At 34.8% G+C, this 24,762-nt stretch overlaps 1 protein-coding gene across 7 annotated transcripts in view; it reads right to left on the bottom strand.

Moving 5' to 3' along the window:
• Positions 1 to 24,762, bottom strand: part of LOC125051879 (LIM domain only protein 7) — a 112,197-nt gene that overhangs the window by 67,331 nt on the left and 20,104 nt on the right. For all 7 annotated transcript variants that reach the window (XM_047652488.1, XM_047652485.1, XM_047652494.1 and 4 more), the window contains exon 2: positions 17,604 to 17,630. The gene's annotated coding sequence lies outside the window, so the exon portion shown is untranslated. The remainder of the gene's footprint in view (positions 1 to 17,603; positions 17,631 to 24,762) is intronic.

Below are 24,762 nucleotides of genomic sequence, written 5' to 3' on the forward strand. Positions count from 1 at the left end.
GTGTCGAAAGCACGAAAAAAAGCTAAACTTTCTGCACCGCGATCTGCTGCGGTTGTCATTAAATTGCAGCAGGAGGCCGCAGATAGAGGTGTAACGTATGCGGGTATATTAAAAAAGGCTAGGGACAATGTCGTATTAGCTGACTTAGGCGTGACTGAAGTCAGAATTAGAGAGACTGCAACAGGAGCCCGAATTATTGAGATACCCGGAACTCAAAGTGCAGAAAAGGCTAGCCAACTTGCTGAGAAACTCCGCAGCGTTCTTGCAGAAGAGGTTAGGGTGGATACGCCGGTGAAGCGAGCAGCTCTTCGAATTGGGGGCCTGGATGACTCTGTGTCTGTCCAAGAAGTCATTGCAGCAATAGCTGCAAAGGGTGAATGTGAGGTGGATTTAATAAAGGCGAGCACTCTTGTAAGGGGCCAGGGTGGAAACAATGTAGTTTTTGTACAATGCCCAGTCACTGCAGCTAAAAAAGTCACTGAAGGTCGTTTGCTTGTAGGTTGGAGTTCAGCTCACATTCAGGTGATAGAAGATGGCCCTCTACGATGCTACAAATGTCTAGGTTTGGGCCATATTAGTGTGAAATGTCCGTCAGAAGTGGATCGTAGCACTTTATGTTTCCGATGTGGAAAGAATGGTCATCAATCTGCAACATGTACAGCGGCTGTAGCGCACTGTGCTGTCTGTGGCGATGCTGGTAAGCCAGCGGACCACATAATGAGGGGAAGAAAATGTAATCCTCCTGTTGTGAAGGCAAAGATGGCGCATTTGGGTAGAGGGATCAGCACTGTAAATCAGGCTCAGGCTCGGGAGGCTGATATTATGTCTCAATAATGGGTAGTAGGGCACACATTAACTTTCTTCAGGCAAATATAAATCACTGCGCTAGGGCACAGGACCTTCTCCTGCAGACTAGGGCTGAATGGGATATTGATATTACTGTTGTCTCGGAGCCATACTTTGTACCTTCACCATCTCGTTGGTTAGAAGATTTAAGTGGCCTCGTCAGTATAATTGCTCGACCTGGTGGATATCCTCTTATTTTAAAGGATCGTGGAATAGGTTATGTTGTGGCTGAGTGGAACGGTCTCATAATAGTTGCTGTTTATTTTTCTCCCAACAGAGAACTATCGGAGTTTCTTACTTTTCTGGACAACTTATGTCTCCCAATTCAACGAGCACAATTGCCAGTGATAGTATCAGGCGACTTTAATGCCCGATCTCAAATATGGGGTGATAGCCTCACTAACGATAGAGGTAAAGCTGTAGAGGAATGGTATACAGAATTGAGACTTTTTCTGCATAATAGAGGGAACGTTCCAACCTGTGTGCGGGCGCAAGGGCAATCCTTGGTGGATCTAACATTTTCTTCACCAAGTTTAGCCTCCTCGGTGCAAAATTGGAAAGTTGCGGAAGATATTGAGAGTCTGTCGGACCATCGCTATATTAGGTTCAATATTTTTAAATCCCAGAGACGGTATGAAGTGGGTGTTAAAAGACAGGCATTCCCACGCTGGGTTCTCAGCAGTCTAAATAAGGATCTAGCAGAAGAGGCGGCTATTGTACAAGCCTGGTGTGCACCCGCTATTTGGCCTACAGACGTTAATGAAGCAGCTAGTCGTCTTCGTCATGCGGCAAAAGCAATATCAAACGCTTCCATGTCAAAATGGAGGCGCCAGCCATCACGTAAAATGGTTCATTGGTGGAACGAGGATATTGCTTATTTACGTGAAATGTGCAACAGTGCTAGAAGAGCATATCTTCGCAATCGCCGAAGACATCAGCGTGATGCTGCTCAAGAACAACGACTTCACTCTCAATTTGTAGAACATAAGAAGGCTCTACAACTGGCTATTAGTCAGGCTAAGGATAAGGCACATAGTGAGTTTCTCGAAAGTCTCAATCAGGACCCATGGGGGCGCCCATACCGTCTTGTACGAAATAAATTGCAGGCAGGAGGTCCTTCACTAACTGAGACACTCCGGTCAGACTTTGTCGCCAGAATTGTATCTGAACTATTTCCCGCTGACCCCAACATTGTTCCTCCACGGATGACATCTGATATAATACCAGAAATAGAAGGCGAGATTCCCTTGGTTAGTGATGTGGAATTTGCAAACGTAGTGGATCGTCTAAAAAAGCGTAGGAGAGCCCCAGGTCCAGACGGTATACACGGCCGTGTATTGGCAATTGCTGTTGAATATCTAGAGGGTGAAATGCGGGAATCATTTAATCTTTGTTTTCTTACTGGACAATTTCCGCAACTATGGAAGGAGGGTCGTCTATGTTTATTGCGCAAGCCCGGTCGTCCGCAAGACACTTCATCAGCATACCGCCCAATAGTTTTACTTAATGAGGTGGGTAAGCTTTTAGAAAGGATAATTGTTTGGCGCTTAAGTCAACATATATCTGTTGTTGGTCCAGATTTAGCAGACGCTCAGTACGGATTTAGAGTTGGGCGATCAACATTAGAAGCGATTGGCGCCTTGAAACATTTCACTATGGAGGCTGTCCGTAGTGGAGGTAAGGCCTTGGCAGTTTCCTTGGATATTTCTAATGCTTTCAATAGCTTGCCGTTTACAGTCATAATGGAGGCTCTCCGTTTCCACGGTGTGCCCTTATATCTTCAGAATCTTGTCAGAAGTTATTTAGAAGATCGTAAGATTCTGTATGTAAATGACTCAGGAGAGCTGGTTCGGTGGCCAATGAAGTGCGGGGTTCCTCAGGGCTCGGTACTGGGCCCCCTTTTATGGAACATTGGATACGATTGGGTGCTTAGGGGTACGTTGCTACCTAAGTTAAAAATGTTTTGCTATGCAGATGATACCCTTATTGTAGCGCAAGGAAGAGACTTTCAAGAAGTGGTACGTCTAGTAGAAGTTGGGACCTCTTTAGTAGTTGATAGGATTGGCCTACTAGGACTCAAGGTTGCTCTTGAAAAGACTAGTGCGCTCTTGTTTCACGGGCCAAGAGGTGGCCCGCCTTCTAGGGCATCAATTATTGTTAATGAAGTTAGAGTGTCGGTTGGTCGTAATATGAAATATTTAGGGATCATTCTTGATGGTAGGTGGAAGTTTGAGGATCATTTTAAAGCCCTTGGTTCGAGACTAGTTGGTGCAGCAGGGGCACTAAGTCGTCTGCTTCCAAATATAGGTGGACCTGACGAACGGTGTCGGAGGCTTTACTGTGGGGTCATTCGAAGCATGGCACTTTACGGAGCCCCAGTGTGGCAAGACTCGCTCACTGTAACCAATAAAATCCTTCTACGGAGGCCGCAAAGGGTTGTGGCAAGAAGAATAGTCCGTTGTTACCGAACGGTGTCTTTTACCGCTTGTTGTATATTGGCTGGCACTCCACCTTGGGAGTTAGAGGCTGAGGCTCTCACTTTAGTATACAATCACCGGATGGAGTCGAGGGCTGAAGGTATTTACCCTGGTGTTGAGGAAGTCGAGAATTTAAGACGTTTGGCGCGATCAGCTACTATGCAAAAATGGTACCAAGACTTAGCTAACCCAGCAGCGGGGCATAGAACGGTGGAGGCTATTCGTCCTGTACTTAGTGACTGGGCAAATAGAAAAAGTGGTGCCCTTACTTTTCGTCTTGTGCAGGTGTTGACAGGACATGGATGTTTTGGGCGATACTTGCATGACATCGTGCGGCGGGAACCAACACCGAGCTGCTTGGAGCGTGGCGCAAATGATGATACTGCACAGCATACGTTGGAGGATTGTCCGCAGTGGTCTCAGTTACGTCATAATCTTAGTTCTGTGGTGGGTAATAACCTTGCTCTGCCTTGTGTTGTACAAAAAATGGTCGGCAGTGACGAGGTATGGAATGCAGTGGTATCCTTCTGTGAGCATGTCATGCTACAGAAGGAGACAGCAGAACGAGAGAGGGAGCGCTTTAGGATGAATCCTAGGGGTAGAAGACGGGGAGTAAATAGGAGAAGATATGCCCATCTCCTACCTCCTATGTAGTGTATACTGCACCAGAGGTTTCTGAGTGAAACATGCCGTTGAGGTCCCGGTAGAATGCGACAGCGACCCCGGAGCCTCTGTAACGCGGCTTTGTCGGAACTACTCGAGGTGGTTTTAGTGGGTATTGCTCACCCAGTCTCTGAATAGCAGAGATTTTGGCGTGGGTCGAGTCCCACATACCCCTGTTCAGGGGATGCGCAAATGCATTTCCACCTCGGATATCAAAAAAAAAAAAAAAAAATGTCTGTACATGAGAACAGCCTAGTCACCCACAATGATCAGCCTCCTGTGCCTGACTTTTTGGGTCTAAGGCAAGCCGGTTTTCTCACCGTTCGAACGAATATTAAATGCGCACATAGAAATAATGTCCATTGGTACACAGCTGGAGATCGAACCCACGACCTAAGGGATAGCAGTTACAAGCTGAAGCCACTAGGCCAGCACTGCTCTTTAAATAGTTACATTGATTATTATATAACCAAATAAAACATTTAAGATAAACTATGTATTAATTGTATACAATGTATCAATCAAAGATGGCTACTATACTCTATCTAGTTCAAAAGGTTAACGTTTTATAAATTGAATCCGGTATTAAATATGATTAAATCTGTCAAAGAAAACCCTAATGTGTTTTATCACATCGCATTCACTTTACGAGTAAAACAGAACCTTATTTGCGGAATATAAATAATTTTATGTAAAATATATCGTGTGCTTTGACCATATCATAATTCTACAATTGGCAACGCTATTAAAAGATCTTCCTTACGTATCGATTCTGAATGCCTGTAGGTGAAATTTATTTGCTTACACATTATGGTAAAATTACTTAATACTCCAAACAACTATCGCCCTTATGAACACGCAGTAATGGCTAGAAACGCTTACGAGATTCTCGGAGATAATGCGTTTCCTTTCTTCTGAACACATTTTAGTAAATTATTGAGGATGCACTTGAAACTAATGGACTTTTTGAAATATGACGGTTGCCAATTACAATTTGTCGTTTTCGAAACAATGTAAGCGCATAGATTTATACTGCAAATAACTCACTTCTAACAAGACAGCTTATTTTAGATCTAGCCAAAGAAGGTACTTTAAACTTGGATTGTAAACTTTTACAGATAATCTTTTACCCCTGACGCAAATGAGGATCTATGCATCTGATAATCTGTTAATTTGTGATTTTTTCCTTGTGGTAAGACATGAAAGTCTAAGCAAAGTGTCTTCTAGTTGCGTCTTAAGGTTTTAAAGGCACTTTCACAATTACGCTCCATGAACTATTAATCTAATATATAAAATTCTTGTGTCGCGGTGTTTGTTGTTAAACTCCTCCGAAACGGCTTGACCGATTCTCATGAAATTTTGTGTGCATATTGGGTATGTCTGAGAATCGGACAACATCTATTTTTCATTCCCCTAAATGTTAAGGGTAGTCCACCCCTAATTTTTTATTTTTATTTTTAGATAATTTTTTATTGTTTTATTTTTTTATGATAGGTACAGCATTAAAATACATACAACCCCTAATTTTCACCCCTCTAGTACCAACCCCTATTTTTTATTATAAATGATATACATGGCAAAACGACGTTTGCCGAATCAGCTAGTAAATATTATAAAATTGTCGTATCGCACGCGTTGCTATATGTAGCTTATATTTTATAAAACTTGCTATCAAGAAATTTCTTTAAATCTAGGTTGATAGGTACCAGTATGGTCGGATAGCATTCCTGCACCTTAATTGCTAAAATCTAGTAATGATTTCTAAGTTAAAATTTGCCAATATTTCTTACTTCTTCATTGCGACACGTTTTGTAAGTGTTTCAAGAATTGTTACAAAACCTTCGATATTAAATATTTTGTATCTGTTTTGAGTCATCGGTTATCCTATATAGTCATCCACCCACGCTGAACCAATATTCTTGGAATGTTCGCAATTCTTTTAGCCTCTAAAGCTTGAAGGTTTATTAGTAGGTAAGTTACTTTTTCTCAATAAGAAAAAAATACAACGATTTTACAAATACGCATTTACACATGATAAAGAATAATTCTTTAAAAAACAGTTATCAATTAATAACGCTTTCGCCCTTTTTAAGTTTTTCAGGTTATAGTTTTATAATATATTAAATTGTTTAAAAATAATATGACATGAAATTAGTGTCTACTTTTTTCTATCATTATAAAAAAATACAGTGGATATTTTGGCTATAATATACATAGGTTCATTATCAGCCTTATGTGCCTGACACACGCTGTTAACTTTTGGGTATAAGGCATGCCGACCTTTTCCTTCACTGTAAAGCGCACTAAGAAAAAAAGTTAATTTGCCAGCTGTGATTTGAACGTACTACCACTGGGTTAATAGGCGCACGCTCAAGCCGCTAAGCAAACACTGCACATATAGTCTTCGTTTCTTTTTTTAATTGAAATATTATTTAATATTGATATATTATGTTGTCTAATTGCCATGATAGTTTGAATAAACCATATAAGAATATCTCCTAATTGTCAATTAGATTGCACTATTATCACAATTATAAATTAATAGCCCTTTAGGCATGTTTCCTAAAAAGGGGTTACGATTTTAAATGGTATGAACCACTTTCAATTGTTGCGAGTGCAATTTGGTTTGATCAAATTTAATCTACGTCACATATAATGATGTAATGGTGTAGTGTATTCTTTTAGTTTTCATTTCTTTAACTCCCACGTGACATAAATTACTAATTATTTATATACCATATCATAGAAATGAAATAAAGAAAAATAACAATAAATTTATATATTATGTTTCGAAAAAATACAGTTAATAGTTCAATTAACTTCGTTTTAATACATACATTTAATACAACATACTATGTATATGTAAATTCTAAGATTTCTAATGATTTAAAAAAAATATTCTAGTGTTGTCTATTGCCACTGAGACTACCTTATTTTAGTTATCCATGGTTCGTGTAAATACTTATTTATTATAATCACAATAAACAAAATTCTTAAACAAGGAACTACATGTCACACTCTAAAAACCGAAACTTATATTAATCTTAGTTTTCACTTTCATCCAAGAATTTCCCTTTTGACAACATGATGGAGTGTATGAAATTTCGAAACAATATATTTTATCATAAGTGGTTAGATAAAGTCGGTTCATTTATACGCTGTTATGCGTCTTATATCTAAGATATTAAATAAGAGAATTGCGTACACAGAAATGCAGTGAAATTGAAAAAGTTATCTGTAGTGCCCACTCGAGAACTGCAAATGTTTTTGAGTAGAGTGAAATGGTCTTTCTCTGCTTATGACGCAACTTTTTCCCATCTTCTGTATTTTAAATCAGATACAAGTACTTCGTATTATAATATAAACAGTTGTATTAAAAACGTACATTTATTCGTAATGGGTTTCATATCCGAAAAACTAATAATGAATCACATGCTTCGAAAATAGGTTTATATTAACTTTATAAATTTCGAGGGTTTTAAATACATATATTATTTTAATAATAATAATATAACCTTCATATTCCGAAACTCTGTGATCTTTAATATATTTTCACTAAAGTATATCTTGGAGTTCGGTGTGCCTCTTGGCCTCCTCTAACCCTTTCCACTGTTCTCTATCCTTTGCGACTCTTCTCCAGTTGTAGCCTGCTGTTAGCTTGAGTTCGTCCTCCCATCTTTTGCGTTGTCGGTCTCTAGGGTACCATTGCGTCAATATTTTGCTCCATTTTTCATGGGGGCTCCGTAGCATATGACCCGTCCATTTCATTTGGTCTATTTTAGTGAGAATGTCTGTCACATCTGTTCTTGGTCTTATGTCTGTGTTTCTTTGTTTGTCTTATTCTCAGCATGCTTCTTTCCATGGCTCTTTGGCAGTGTCCTAGCATGTCATATATTGATGCGTGTGACATGAAAAAACTTGTAATGTAACACAATTATATAGCTCCGAAAATTACAATTTTACAATAACTCTTAACAATGACTATGCCAACGCTCTTTCGTAATGTACAGGTTAAAAACCATTTACCACAAATTCACCATAGAGTATTACGTGTCGCAAGCCCAGCTATTGTCATTGCTAATACAATGCCCTAGATTGGAATACTTTTCGATAACTGTTTTAAGTTACTCCATTGGTAACTTTGAAAACACATTAGAATAACTTTTTTTAGGAGAATAAGTTCATTGCACGGTCAATTTGATTGTCACTGGTCAATTTGACCAGACGAATTGTGTCGCGTGTTATTGGACTTAAGATGGTTTAAACGAATCATAGTTTAAAAGGTATTTAGCCCGGCCCGAGACACGTCATCAAGGTTTCGGTATTAGGGTAATATTCAGATGAGATTCAGCGCCATGTATTCATAAGTATATATATCAAAAACGTAATGGATTTAACATATACATAGAAACATATTGGTTTCCTTATGATGTTTATTTTTATATTGTGATAAAAGCTGAAATGAATAGAAAAATCAATTGGTGCACAGCGGGGATTAGGCGCGATCACTCCTCTTCTTCGTGCTTTCATTTCTGAAGGTCGCAGGTACGACCTTCAGAAATGAAAAGGTCTTGAAAAGCCCTAGTCGATATTTCGACTATTCTAACCTCCGATTGTCTCAAGGCATTAGGTATGTTGAGACCCATAATTGTCTTAATTTTGTCAGAACAACGGGTAGGCGATTGACTTCTGCCATTCTTTCCTTCCATTTACAGTTTGTCCAGACTATTATGTTCTCTCCTGGCAATATGGCCAAAGTAGCTAAGCACCCGTTTGTAAATGATGAAAGTCTTGGTGATCTTTAGTCGATTGAGTATAGACTTGTTGGTTCTTTCGGAGTCCATGGTATCCGCAACCTTCTCCTCTATCTCTCTCCTGATATCGAATGCATCTATCTCTCTCTCAGTCTCTACCATCTTCTCCTCTTTCTCTCTATACCACATCTCGAATGCCTCTATCTCTCTCTACAATATCTCGAATGCCTCTGTTTTTCGGACCACTGGACGGTCACTGGTCATTAGTCAAACATAAAACATTTCTTTATACTTTGCGTAAATTTTATGCGAATACATGAACTAACGGTAGCAACAATGTATACAAGAGTAATATGGCTTTATAAACATTGTGAAATGGGTGTGGTAACGTTTACATCGTGGCTACTATAATTATATTAGGTTTAAAAGGTTTCATTCAAATCGCTCAGCTAATTGTTATTTATTGTATGTAATTTTGGTAACTACCAGTTTTGTTTGCAAGATAAATTGTAGTTTGAATTGCTTACTTAGAATATAATTGATAATAATTATTGGTATGATTGATAATAGTAATTTTTTTTTTTATTCTGTGCTTAAATTTACCTATGATCGATTTCGTAAATCGATATCGATATTTATGTTCCGATATCTCAATGACACTTGACTATTCCCTAAGTTAGGTTGTAGAATCATCGATATAACTTGTGATTCATAGACAAATAAAAACTTAAAAACTAACATTATTAAATAATTAATAACTTTAATTGTCTTAGATTTTAGTTTGTATTAAATTAGAAGACATACATAAATTTACGAATTGTAACACGCCTGCTGAGAAACCTAAATAAAACACTATACTCAAATATTATCTAATTTAACAAGATTTCTTTATATGATTTTTTTATCTGTCATAATATCACAGACTATACCTCACCACAGAAACCTGAAAGCTTATAATTTAAATCCAGCAACTTTATCATTGCAATCTACACACCTTTCTGAGATCATCTTAACTGTCTTCATAATGTGTTTTATGCTTTAAAAATAACTTTGTAGAATTCAATTAGAATAGTAATTTTAAATCTTAATACGCAGTCATAAGGGTTATACATTCAAGACGGCATGAGTACTTAAAATGACTAGTATTTAATTTTTATTACAGACGTTATGCGAGTTCGTTAAAACAATTATAACAAATGATTTAAATCACGCAATACACAGTTCAAAGTTCAATGCGTGAACTGATCTTTGAAGAAATTCTTTATCTGTGTTCTACGCAATTTTAGATTTGCCATTGGTAGTTTAATCTGTGCAAGTTAAACCTCATTTGACGTTTTATAATAATTTCTTTAATACGAATATGTGTTTTGTAAACAATAATAGATAATGGCATATAATTCAAATCTTAATATATATAAATTACGTGTCACGTTGTTTGTCCGCTATGGACTCCTAAACTACCGAACCGATATCAATCAAATTTGCCACCGTGTGTAGTTTGATCCAACTTAAAAGATAGGATAGCTTACATCTCAATTTATACCCGCAATATTATTTTATTGCAAATTATTTGTTTATTATTTGACACAATTCTAACAGATGGCACTGTGTTGAAAGTACCAACGTTTCACATAAGCTACAATTTAATAGCATAACCACCAAAAAAGCATGGTGATCCCCATGGCTGTTGTTTTCCTGCCGTTTCCTTTGAATAGTTTACTACTATGTAATATAACAAAAACCTTAGCCACAGTAACGCTTGGCCGAGTCTACTAGTATATTTTAAATAACACTGTAAGAGCATGACAAATAAATCCACAGTACATAATGAAGCTAGATTGCAGACATAGGAAAGTTAGGGACCCAAGGGAAGCAGGCTAATTTGTATTCGAAGTTACAAGTGAGATCGCAGGCGGAAGAGATTATAGCTACTGTTATAAATCAACGTTGTAATATTAAATTTTATATAAATTAGAAGTTGGTTCTTTAAGTGACCTCTGTGGCTATGGAAGAATGCGAGAGATGCAGTCTGAAATTACAAACAAGAGTGGTAAAAGCCTACCCGGCTCTCCTACTCAAAAAAAGATTTTGGCGATACAAAGGGTCGGATAAAAAATTTATTTAAGCAAATAATATAAATCACAATGCAAATGATAACGTTTAGATAGCAATGTTAATATACACGATTTATTTTCAAATGAATATAAGGTTGTGTCTCTAATCTAAAGCATCCTCAATCAGTCTACCCACGCGATTCTGAATTCATACCAAGATATCATCATTAGTGATTGTAGTCGCAGTTTGTCGGTGGCGATACATACTAATTTAAAAAAAAATGTTATATAGGTTTCGTAGTCTCAGATATATGAAGATGTGGTCCGAGCGCGCAAAAATATATTCCTAGTATTTTTCATTCATTCGTAGACATAATAATAGACCCGTTTCTCCTTCGTACAGGTGAAATGTCTCTGAGAAGCGATTAATATATTATTATTCCGATTAGATTTTACTACCGGTGGTATCCACATATAAACCTTTGAAAAATCCTTAAAACCGGAATTGTTTTCTTCTATAAAGGAATCTTCAAACACATTGATCGGGACTCGTCGAAACATATGGTTGAGCGAGCGCCGTATTTAGCTTTCAAAATAAACTTTCAAGGGTGTTGCACTGTGAATTGTACAAAGTTATGGCCAGCTATTTCTGGTTAACTCAACCTGTGTCGTGTCCATTTAGCGTTACTAATCAATCGTTTAGATATATTTCATTATTTAGATTAGATTTGGTATATAATGAAAAAAACTAAGAATTCAAGCGTTCAAGTATTACGTAACGAATTTCCTTTTATAAAACGTTACGATGCGGGGCGGGGATTGAATTACGCGTTATTATTAATATTATTTTCGACTTTCTGTAGGTAAGGTGATGATGCTAACTTGTAGGTATAAAGAGTCACTGGGTGGTCACGAAATGTTTTACTATTGGGTACAGAAAAACGTTACGGCGCGTTACATGGGGGGGGGATCAATAATCTCCGAAAATTGCGTGTCGTAATACTTGAACGCTCCCTAGGTAGACGTTCGGACTTCTGAACCGTTTTACACGTTATATTACTTCAAAAATACAATGTTAAATAATTCATTGATTCTCATTTATGGAAAGAAGATTAAGAAGTTCCTGTTTGTTTAAAGCCCTAAACAAGAATTTATTTTTTGTATTATGAAAAATTAGCTTTACTAGTCGAGAACAACAAAACTGTACTAAGGCGACTCATATTGTTATTCCCGGAGGTGACCGAAAACAAAATAAACTTGGCAAACGAAATCCATTTTCTTTGACATCCTCATTACTATCACAGTAGGTATATCGATCAATCGTATCTACATCTGAATCTCTTAACAGGTGAAGATAAAACACCGCTACCCAACGAGCTTGGCAATCGAAATTTCGAACAATTGACATCCCAATTACTACCCACATATTTCGCGTTATAGCTCGTAAGGCTATTGGGAACAGAAACAAAGAGATGTGTTTTCAGTTTACCATCGCTAAGTGGGACGTGTAGTTGTGTAAACAAACACATTAACGCCCACGCCGCTACCGACTTATGCTTGAATAAGTAGAAAATATCTCGAAAAATACATACAAATTGTATACCAGAGCTGTATATATTTTATTTAGAAACTCAATGTTGCTGTATTGGACGCAAATAATGTTATTCTCATGTTTTAAGTACACAGTGCGATCTGATTTGAGTGACAAATTGGGAAGTTCATTTAAATTTAGTATTAGTAAATATATAGGCACGAATCGAAACGAAATTGTTAAGGATTGTTTTGTATGTATATCCGAATTCAGCTAAAGGTGTTATATATTTGTTGCGTGTTGTTCCCACGAGAATGTAAGTGCGTGCTCCTATTTCACCATACCTCCTGCTGATAGAGGGCAAATCTTTGTTTTTAATTTATTTTATTATTATTTATTACTTAAGATGTCATGTGGAACATGGTGTAATGGTTGCAGCTCCTTACAAACGGTGTGTAAAACAAAAAACTTTGCGATTAAAAAGAGTGGCGGAGAGTTTATTGCCAGTTCTTCCCTTCCGTTCTACGCCCCTGATTTGAGAACTGGCTGTAAATGTAAAATTAGAAGCATTTATATGTTATATTATGTATATTTATTTTTTGACGTTCATAAGTGTACATTGTGTTACCTATGTGAATAAATAATTTTTGACTTTGACTTTAGCTGTTGTAGGCCTTACGAGTTAGTAAAGACTTCAAAGTACATGTAACTGACAGAAATGATAATTCCTTTTGCTTTTCAAGTGTTACTCAAGTCACTCTACAGTCGCCAGTGACGGGTGCTTTTGCCTTCTCTATGAATTGCCGAACTGAAGTCATATTTGCTATCTACCCACAAGGAATAAACTAGTTTGAAAACAAAGACGTTATTAGAATCATTTCTTCGCGCTATAAATCTCCAGTCTTTATTGTTATTCTGTTACCGCGTGTATTATGCATGCCGATTCTAAGATACTTACATTACCTTGAGATAAAAGGAAAACTTGACTATCATGAATACAAGGATTATATACTATCTTGGGAATAGCTACAATTAGTTACATATTAATAATGCAACGAAGATCGACCTTAGATACATACGCGACATAAAGTGATAAAATTACATCAGAAAGTTGTTTTATTTTAAATTAAAAATACCGGTGCAAGTAAACGATAGGTATCGCATACCTATGATAAGGTTTTTTTATAGAACCGAGGGTAAATGGGACAGAAGGCTCACAAGTGCGATTTCGGCCCCATTAAGAATTTGTAATCTGTTTTCTTAAATGACTCTAAATCGAATGGCTTCAATATTTTAGTGGTTCATCTGGTTCCATATATTAATGGTGCGCGGCAAATAGCGCCTTAAAATCGTTAAACAAGAATAAAATGTGCGAACGCAGTGTTGACCTTGCATGGTCGTGAAGTGTTACACATTATGTACTGTGCGGTATGCCGGTTGTTACATACCGTTATGTGGCTATGTAGGTACACGTTAGGGACGAGGAATTAGAACTAAAGAAAATATTTTAGTGTCAATCAAGCGGTCTCTTATTAGGAAAGTTAAGTTCTGTTAGGGTTTCCACATGTTTTGTGGGTTGTAAAGTTATTTTTTTTTTAAATTTCGATGCGCAAATCGGCGCCAAATATTTACGCGAAGTAGTATGAAGTCTGACGGAGGTTTGAGTTGGTCCCCTCAAGAGCTTTGCTGGCGTTATATGGAATTAATTATATTTGAGTAACAACACTAATTATGCCAAAACTCAGTTTTGTATCCCGCAGCCCGAACATACTATGCAGCTATTCCTTTTAAAAAATTAATTTAAAAATGGTTAAAAGGAATATTAAAAATATCCATAGCGTAAAATCACCTGCATCATGAGCATACACGTACTTCACGTACTTACCCTCACTTTTACACCATCACACAACACAGTCAAATTAGGTGTCACTTAGTTAATGATTATTAAAAATGTATTGATTATTTTTTATTGTTTGTTCCTTTTGTAAATGTTTAAACTTTTTTGTACGTAAATATTATTTATTCCATCTCTGGCTATAGTTTTAGTGTAATTGTTTGTTATTATATACTTTTTGTTAGCTATAGGATTACGAAATAAATAAGTAATATGTATCTGTAATCTGTTTTTGACATTGACATAAGTCAAGCATGGTACGCGCATTGTTTTACAAACCGCAATAACGAAACAATTCTACAAACGAAAATCGAAATGCCAACTCGGATTCCTTGACCAGGTTTGTATGTTTTGGTTGGTTTGTTATGTAAGTACATAAAAACAAAAGAAAAACCTACTTCCAATTATTCTAGTCGCGTACTAAGCATAACATTTCCTAACGCTAAGATGATATCATTTTTACGTAAGATTTGAAATCATCTAAGTAAAGACCTGATGACAGGTGGATAACAATCAGATAGCTCACTGACACAATTTGACATATCTCTTATGCAATACGATAGTATCTATATATGTACAAGATTTTTAGTAATTTTTATATAGGGAAGGATTATATGTATTAATGTTTTTTTAATTTCTTTACCAAATTTAAATTAGTTTCGTATTAAAAAATTACAAAAAGAACGAATAAAACCTTGTTGGAATTTTTTTTTTAAATTATTTTCTTTGAAGTATCGTTTAAAATACCGTACGTGTGTCCTGTATATAGTTCGTTATATCTTCATTTCTTGAGGACAGTAAACTATTGTATAGCTGTCTAATTAGGCACACAGCCTCTAAAATTATCGAGTGGCGAAGTTAATTAGGGTCTAAACGTGAACCGTTACAACGGTATAGTTTATGCTTTATTTACCACGCTAATGAATAGTTTTAAGATCCTCACTTTTTTTAAAGATTTAACTGAAATGGTAATGTCTTAGTAACCTCAATAAATAATGAAAAAGGGTGCGTGTACTTATGTACGCGCGTAAGAAGTTATACTTCTTTGGCTTTCTTTATTTTTTTTAATATTAAATAATTAATATAAACAAATATTTAACGTTAATAATTTAATAATATTTAATATTTAGTATATTATTCAATTATTAATTAATATTAATAATTATTATTATTTATTATTTTATGATATTATTAATTCAATTTAATAACTAGGTATGTTTCATAACCTTTTAACTAAGTAACAATAGGTCTTTGTGAAAAAGCATTGCTAAATTTCTTTGAAAAAATAATTAAAACTCCTTCATTTCTTTAAAAGGTAAATGTCATTATGTTCATTCAAAATTCTTGGCATAGCTGCTAACTTCACGCATAGTCTATTTCTTTTTACTTGGAGATTGTCTTATTCCCATCTCGCTTGCGCACGCTATAATCACACTGACAACTTTGTGTCTCAGGTGCGCGCGCATCGTAAAATTTCACTCTCATAAATTTTTCATAACGCGCCTAAAGAAGTATAACTTCAAAAATAAACCTATATGAAAATGAAAGGCAAATGGCAATATAAAATCTTGTCAAGAGTCACTAGGAAACGCGGCGGTGAATAATGTCGAACCATTATCTACTAAAGATTGGTGATGACTAAGAATTGAGAGTAGTGTTGACCTGGTGGATTAAGCGAGCGATACTGAGTTCGTGCGTTCAAATTACGGCTGTGCACCAATGGAGTTTTCTTTTTATGTGCGCAATTACCACTTGCTCCTATGGCAAGGCAAACCTCGTGAGGAAACCGGCATTTGACAAAAACCAAATATAACACAAGGCTGATCAACTACTTGCCTAATAAAAATCTAAGACCCATTTAGGGTTGTAGCGCCACTGGTTTATTATTATTGCATCAGAGAATAAGAATTTTGGAATTTAAGTAAATCCAAAAACTTATTACAAACAAATTGTTCGTAAATTTGTAAGAAATGAAATCTCGATAAGTCAATTTATTCCAAATTTGCCATTTTATATCCACAAAATTACATGAATGATCCGTTACGGAGTATTTGGGTCGCACATGCCGATTACGAACTGTTATTTATGTCCTACTGTAACGCATATTAATATATCGCAGTTAGAACTATTTACAAGATTAAGGTACACCTTCCCACGGGCTTGTAAATTGTAACTAATTCGCGGATTTAGGTATAATTATAATTTTATGGTATCATATATAACTGTGTGAAAACATGTTAAAATGTGTTTGTTTGAAAGCGTTTTAAAGTAAGCTATACTATGGTATGTATAAACTAAAAATATCTTTATTCATGTAGGTAAACAAGTACCTACACTTATGAATTGTCAGAAAGAAGTTAAATTAATTGTAAATTTACATTTACTACCAGTTCGCAAGTCAAGGGCGTAGAGCGGGTAAGAAGTAATGGAAATAAACTTTCCGCCACTCTTTTTAATCTTAATAATTTTAATTAAAACAGAATGAAATGATTCGAATTCGATTCGCAGCTACCGGCTGAAATATAATGATAGAAGAAATCGTCGGGAACGCCATTTTAATTACACTCTAATTATCCTCTAGAATGAAAAAAATTAAGTACTTTGAGTTCAGGCGATTTTCAGTTTTAATTCAAATTTATGAATAATCACACATTCTTTTAAAGTATCCCAATTTCAAGTCAAATAAAAATTTAACAAGCCCGGCACGACATAAAAATGCAGTTATTTCTCTAAATACCACGTTAATAGCTCGACCGGTCGTGTTATAAAAAAAAGTAACAAATGTTTGACAATATCGAAAGTGGAGCAACTACGTGACATATGCCTGAATGCGATGGAATGTTTGTGACGTGACGATTTTGCAGAGTATACGAGTACCTGCGGATAGTGCCAGCTATACTTGCGCCTATACAGGACTTATGGTGACGTACCTATTATAATGAGGAATTTATCTTTGCTGGATCATTTTTCTATGTGTGCAATTGTCGCTCGTATAGTGATAGTAAATGTGAGGAAACTAAGCCAATTCGACACAAGTATCAGACATAGGCTTTATTTAGACTTGGCGCTATAAAAAAACAAAGAAAGAGACCCATATAGGGTTGTAGTGCTAGATAGAGAGAGATACATAGCGTTGAATATAATTTTGGAAAAAATGCATGTCAGCTAACAAATTTTATAACAGATTAGTTAATGAACGATTTACGGAGAACCATGAATTTTACTTTCTTAAATGTCATATTGTATAACATAACGTAAACGATGAATACTGTCAAATAGTTCATTAAAATAAGAATTATTTAAACTTCTCAAGTGTTAGATAACTCCTGAAAGTTACACAAAATATAATTTAGTGAAATATTAAGAAATCAAAGAAATACATACCTATTTTAATCCTTTATTGGGCAAAATCTGCAACAAAAATTATGACATTAAATACAGTTAATTATACACTTAATTAATATTTCATAGATTATGACAAAGTGTAAATAACATCATCATTCTGGAAAATTGTTACACAAGGTTTCTTAAATGTTACTTAATAAACTTCTCTAATTTTTCCTATCATCTCTGTGTGATACTAATTCTAATAATTATGATATTATCATCAAGGAAACCTTCGATGTGTTTTAAATATCCATAATACCGATTTCGCAAACTTAAAACTACGCTATCTGCTGATGAAAACCACCCTTGGTCTTGGCTTCAGGTTTTAGAATCTGTCTTACAATAATTTGTTTGTAATAAGAAAGTCGGGCCATAAGAAGATCAGCCTTCTGTGCCTGACACATGCTGTCGACTTTTTGTCGATGTTTTCATGGGCACATAGAACGTCCCAATGGTGTACAATGATCCTACGACCTCAGGGATGAGAGTCGCACATTGGAGCCACTAAACACTGCTCTAATCTAAAGGCCGATTTACATTATCTTAGTGTTTAGGAGAGTGCTTTAGTACAACTTGAAAGGCAAGTTCTTTAGCGTAGCGTTTACTAAAGCAAGTAGCGTTTACATGTTGCAACTAAAGTACTATCCTAAAGCACTCTCCTAAACACTAAGATAATGTAAATCGGCCTTAATGCTGATGTTTTAAAGTATACGGGGGCTTTCCAACTATGACTCCGTTCAAAAATGTATGCGACCTTGGCTGTAGATAATATTTATGACTTGACTCATCAGATTACATTTTAAAAATATGTAATTGAATAATCTCGACCATAAGAGGAGAGCCGAGTAGGTCAGTGTGGTATAATTAGCGTGTGGCTGACAAACGGTACACTCCTCGCGCAACTATGAGAACTGTATCGGTTTGATGGCACCGGTTTTTTGTGAATTTATAATTATATAGATATACTAGATGCCCCCGCGAATTTCGTTTCTCCTTAAAGTGATTTTACTTAGACTACCTTTTTAGTACATACCAACATGGCACATTTCGCTATGCTAACATTGCTAACCCAGAGAATGTTCAGTTTTCCGAAATGATAACTTTTTAGGTTTTTCTGTGAATTTTTCTCTATATATATACTCCTAGGAGTTCCAGTCAGAAGTCTTAAGAATAGGGGTTAAAAAATATATATTTTTTTGTTATCACTCAGACTTATAAATATGCATAAAAAATTCGGTCGAGCATTTTCGGAGGAGTATGGGAACGAACATTGTGACACGAGGATTTTATATAGGTATTAGATGGTATATTCGAAAATTAATTTATATTTTTCTACGTTTTAGTTTATAACAAAGAACCAATAACTAACCTTGAAATATAATAACTTAAATATATTATTAAAAGGTGTCCCTTTAGGCAAGGTTCCGAAGATACTGGCAGCGTCCTCCTTTAAATAACTAGACTAAATCTTTGTCCGAGGTAGCTGCCAGCTACTGCTGGTAGCTGCTTTTTTCCTGTTGTATTTGCCTGTGTATTTTTTTTGTATGTTGAATGAACACATAACTAGCTGTACCGAGTTTCATGATTTTTGTGTCCGTTTCGAAAAACAAATAAAAACATTGGAAAATTTATAAAAAACAAATTCCAATGTAAATTTTTGTTTTACTTGCTTCGTAACTGTCAAATATTTAATGTTCATACCGTCGATACGGTAAACACTTTTAAATTAAAAAACGTATTTAAAAGGTTTCGAATCGACAATATTTGGATAATGGCGTATTTTAGATTTTTTAAATGTAGAATAATGTCAATAATGAAAAAGGATTGACATAGATATCGGTTGTCAAAAATTTATGCGAACGTTCTTACGCGCTTATTTCTTTTTATGTTAATTTCTTAAGTAGCGGCTAGTTAATATTATAAACGAACATCGAATGAGTTGCAAATTATATAAAGACATTCCAGTCATATCGTATTAAATATTTTTATTTGCGCTGTCAGCTGTCAAAAATCATCTAGTCTTTATAATTTTAATAAGTCCTTAACCTCTTTAGATAAGTGCCCCCTGTAGGTAAGTACAAATACTTATACACTAAAATGTATTAAAGATTAACATGGCATTTAAACTAAAATAAAAGTCTGGAAAATTAATGAGGCATAAATGAATAAGTATTAATGCGATTTGAATGTTTGCTATAATTGACGCATTAACGAAAAATACAGTTACACATAAACAGATCTTTGTCATGCACCGACAACTTTCTTGTGTATACAGTATGTCAATGCAAAAAGACAAAAACACAATAATAATAATAATTAAAAATGGATAAATATATAAAATAAATTAAATATAAAAAAATAGTTTTTGTGGGAGTGTCTTTAATGCTGGCAGCATTTCCTCGCTGTATTGCAATACTTGTTTATCGAACATACAATTATATTGAAAAAATATACAAAAAGAAGTGCAATGAAAATTGGGCCTGAACTTAACATATCGATCCCAGAACTGATAATTAATGACATGAGTGGATATGAGCTTACAAACAATCATATTGCTGTAACTACTGTATTTAAAAACAGCCTGTATAACGCGCAAAAATGCAAGTCCCCGTCGTTAATTTCGAATATCATTAATTCAAATCGACGTTGATCGAACGCAACTCAAAACTGTATCGTGAAACACTATCCCACTTTTTCACATGTCAAACGGCTTGAAAGAGATGAATATATTTCGCAATTACAGTTCTAAATGACTTAGTTAAGGTGATGGATAGAGTTAAGGCTGGAGCCATATTTCTGTACATTCCGAAAGAGTATAAATTCAAATTCAGAGCCAATTTATTTAGTCCCTTAGATGTTGATGTTATGTGAAAATTTTCTAAAGCTATGTGCTCATTTATCTTTACGTCAAATTTTACGTTTTATTAATGACAATGTTAAGGCTTATTTTTACGAAAAAGATTTAGAAAATTTAGAAACGAGTGTCCAATACGCTACTAATGTAAGATGTTTGAAGAACAAATTTTACTGATTTACTGATTTCTTTCGGGTATTTCTTTATGCGAAGGTATGACTGAACATTAGATGAGCCTCCTGCCCTTTTGCCTCCTGTTACATAAAAAAATGTAATATATAGATATGATGATGATAATAATTGTTCCAGGTAATCGATCGACCGCGTAGCTTAAAACGAAATTACGTTATAATAAAGCAAAGTCTTGTTCGCAGTTAAGTACAGTAGGCCAGTAGAGGTCCGGGACATGGCAGATGCGTGTTAAGCCAATTACCGAGACAACATGTAAGCTAGGGCGGCGCGCAAAAACTATGCGCTTGCGTCGACGCCGTTCTTGCGTTAGTAGGCGATTCTGTCTAGAACTTTTAAACGTAATTGTTACCTTTTGGAGATAATTCGCATTTATTTACAGTGTCATAATATTGGAAATGATTTGAAGGTAGGTTTATTCGTACAAATACTAAAAAAGCTGTATTTATTTTTTAAGCGCTGCAATAATATAACTAGACAATGTTATTGCGATTCCAGTAGGTACTATTTTACCGACATATTATTTATTTATGTTTCCAGTTGAATTATAATAGACGAGGATAAAATAAATCTATCTACATAAATAAACATTAATCGCAAACTATGTTGCTAAAACTCGAAGACGGCTGGAAGAGTTCGAGTATTGTTTATGAAGTCTGAGAAGTCATTTATAGAGAAAAAAAATTAAAATAGTTTTATTCAGTATTTAATATTCGGGAATAGCGAACTGTCTCTAAGGGGTAGGAAAATGTTACATATGTTGGTTAGCTACTTTTTCTAGGCTAAGTAAAAAAAATAGGGTGCGTGTACTTATGTACGCGCGTAAGAAGTTATACTTTTTTGGCATTATTAAAAATAGTCTTTGATTGCATGCAAATAATTAATTACAATTAAATAATCAAAGACTGGAAAAGGAGTCATTATAGTCAATAAAGTTTAGTTTACATTTGAAAAATTAAATGAATAAATATTTATTATTATTCTCTTACATTAAATGTAACATAAATTCTATGCCGTAGCATCTTTCGTGGGCAAATTCATTCTGTTAATTTTGTGTCACGGTGCGCGCGCATCGTAAAATTTCACTCTCATCAATTTTTCATAACGCGCCAAAAGAAGTATAACTTCAAAAATTATTGTGCACATACAAATATAAACCGCTAAGAATATTTTAATTAAGATTTTATTACAGTTAATCTCCAAGTATACATTGTCTAAGCATATGTCGCAACATCAAAGTGATGTGTTGTTAAGTGTTCTGACCCGGCGTGACCCGCTGACCGAAGTCATTTCCAACATGGGAATGTCACATTCGCGGTATTAAGGGCACATTGACATTACATTTTCAATCACTTTAATGATGGGATTAAACTTATTAGATGAAATGACGACTTGTTATTTCATAATTATATTATCTAGTGATATACAATGAAGAAATTATTAATGGCTAAGGGTTATTAAGCAAATATGAAGTATAGTTTCCAGGGTAAGAGTAGATTATTATAATGTATTAATAAATAATTTACACACAATGCCATATATCGTCGCTGTACAATGATAACCTCGTATTGTGTCCATAGTTTTAGATGGTAAAAAGGACTTATTTATTAAAAACATAAATAAGTCCTTACTTCATGATTTTATACCAGGTTATCATTCTTCAGTGACGATATGTGTAATAATTATTCAAATGCTAGAGCCGCTACACGTTGGGTATTTACCAAATCAAACATAAAAGTTAATTTGATTAATTTAAAGTTTCTTGTTACTCGCTATTTAAATATTACAAAGTTTAATTTAGTAAACAGAATACAAGACTTTGATCATAATCGAAGTCCGAGTGTTACGTAATTTTTAATTAATCTACATATTAGGTAAATAAAAAAATTATTTCTTTTAAATTTTCGCGAACTGCTTCTACGCTTGCGATTGTTTCGTTATTATGAATTTATCATACTTTTTAGTTCTCTAGGTTTCACTGTTAAATTTCATAATACACAAAATAGACTCGAAAGAAAACGTGTTTCATTTAATTAAATTTAAATAAGTTACACAACATTTCTAATTCTAACAACATATTTTTTTTAAATAACAATGCAATCTTGATTTAATCTGAGAAGGGATATTGGTTAACCTGAATTGATTGAGTTGTGTGGTTGAAATTTTATATCAGTCGATTAAGAATAATGGGAACAATAAAAGTCTAAAATCGACGCACGCGCCGACAGTAGGTCAATCCGCGGGACGAATTGTTTGACACTAGTCACGACACCGCGCGGTCCTTGTACGGTTGTTGTTACAGCGGGTAAGACGCTTAGTAAAAGCGGGTACAAATTTTAATGTCGCTGCTGTAATATTAAATATCGTAAAAAAATTTAAGAACATGTACTATTCATCTTAAATATTGTTGGAATCAAATTATATGCAGGAAGGTTAACCGCAGATGAGGATGTTCAACAGTCATAATATATAATTTAACTGACTAAATTGCCCTAATATTACTAATTTTTCAAGAATGAATTGTGACTACGAAAATAGTACAGGATTTTAGCCACGTAAATATCTATATAAAATACAATATATTGCGTGCTATACAATATTTAATCGCTAACACTGCGACCGACCTAACTTTTTAAATTAAATTGTAGCCTATTGTATAAATTGATCAAATTCCATTGAATAACAGGCAATGGCAGGAATTTTAAGCATGTAATTGGTGACTGTACTCTTAAGCAAAGTACCAATTTTGCCAAATGATTTTGCAATTTTATTAATATTATTTTACTTTCATGTCGATGAATTAATGATTAATGATTGCGATATGTAAGCAATGATCGCATTTACAATAAATATTTCCAAATGAAAAAAAATCAAATTACTCGTTAAATGTAAACTCATGACTCTACTTCCCCGTGCAGTTTGAGGCAGTTATATAAATGCCTTTGTCTATGTAATATATTTCGATTTGTACTGTCTCATTAATTCTAGAACTTGCGACTGAAAGACATTAAATGAATTATTTAACACAGGCCCGAGGCACTTGTGAATGGTTAACTAATATAAGTTTTAATCTTTCGTCATACTGAAGTACAGGTATCAAATTATTATGCTTATAGTTAGCTTGAGGGACTTATGAACTTTAGAAAACAATTATGCTTCTTAATTTGCATTTACTGCCAGTTCCCAAATCAATGGCGTAGAACGTACTAAAGCAATATCATTCGTCACTCGTTTAAAAGCACCAACATTACGTCACATGTAAAAGAAGGTAATTAAATAAATTGGAAAAAACGTATGTTTAACTAGAAACATATCAAGTATATAAATCCTACCCGCATTCACCCCATACATTTCATACGCTAACAAAAACGCTTACACTGCGTTGCCGCCACTAATAAGGCACCCGCCGTTGGGCAAAAACATTTGCGCACATCTGTCGTTGCTCGGTAATTAGTTGACATTTTTTCGCTTGTCACCACTTGATATGGCAAGTAGAGAGACCCTGATTCTTCGACATAAGATCAAGTGGTTTTTTGTACAAGGGTAACATTAGTACACCGATGGAAAGTGTTTCTTGTCTCTCATTCTTACATTAAATAACGAAAAGAGATACGAGATAAAGACAATGCCCGTTTGTCAACCTTAGCATTTTAAATAGGGCCATAAGATCCACATATGTTTCCTATAACGTACTTAAAAGGTTCAAAAGCTCAAGGTTTCAACAGTTACGACTATAAAAATATAAATTAACTACACACTTGTAAAAATACGAAAATATTATAACATTTACTAGGTTAAGAAAACTTAAAATTTCAACTGTTTTTAACATTTACTTGCCGCATATAAAACAATCCCTTTAAATGATTTATCATGCAATACTATACTTATTAAGCCAAACTAATATTATTTAGATGATTATTCTTATAAAATAAAAATAAATAAAATATGTTTATTATGGAATATACAGGTATCACTTATTCCACGTCATTAAATTTGAATTGTTCATCCCTACTCATCGGCAAAGAAGACAGAGGGTGTAGGCCGAGAGAAAAAGCCGGCGTAAAAAACTCTCTGTAGGTACTCGTTTAAAATAGCAAATCAACAAACAACACT

This window comes from Pieris napi, chromosome 8 (assembly GCF_905475465.1).
Source record: "Pieris napi chromosome 8, ilPieNapi1.2, whole genome shotgun sequence".
Taxonomy (NCBI): domain Eukaryota; kingdom Metazoa; phylum Arthropoda; class Insecta; order Lepidoptera; family Pieridae; genus Pieris; species Pieris napi.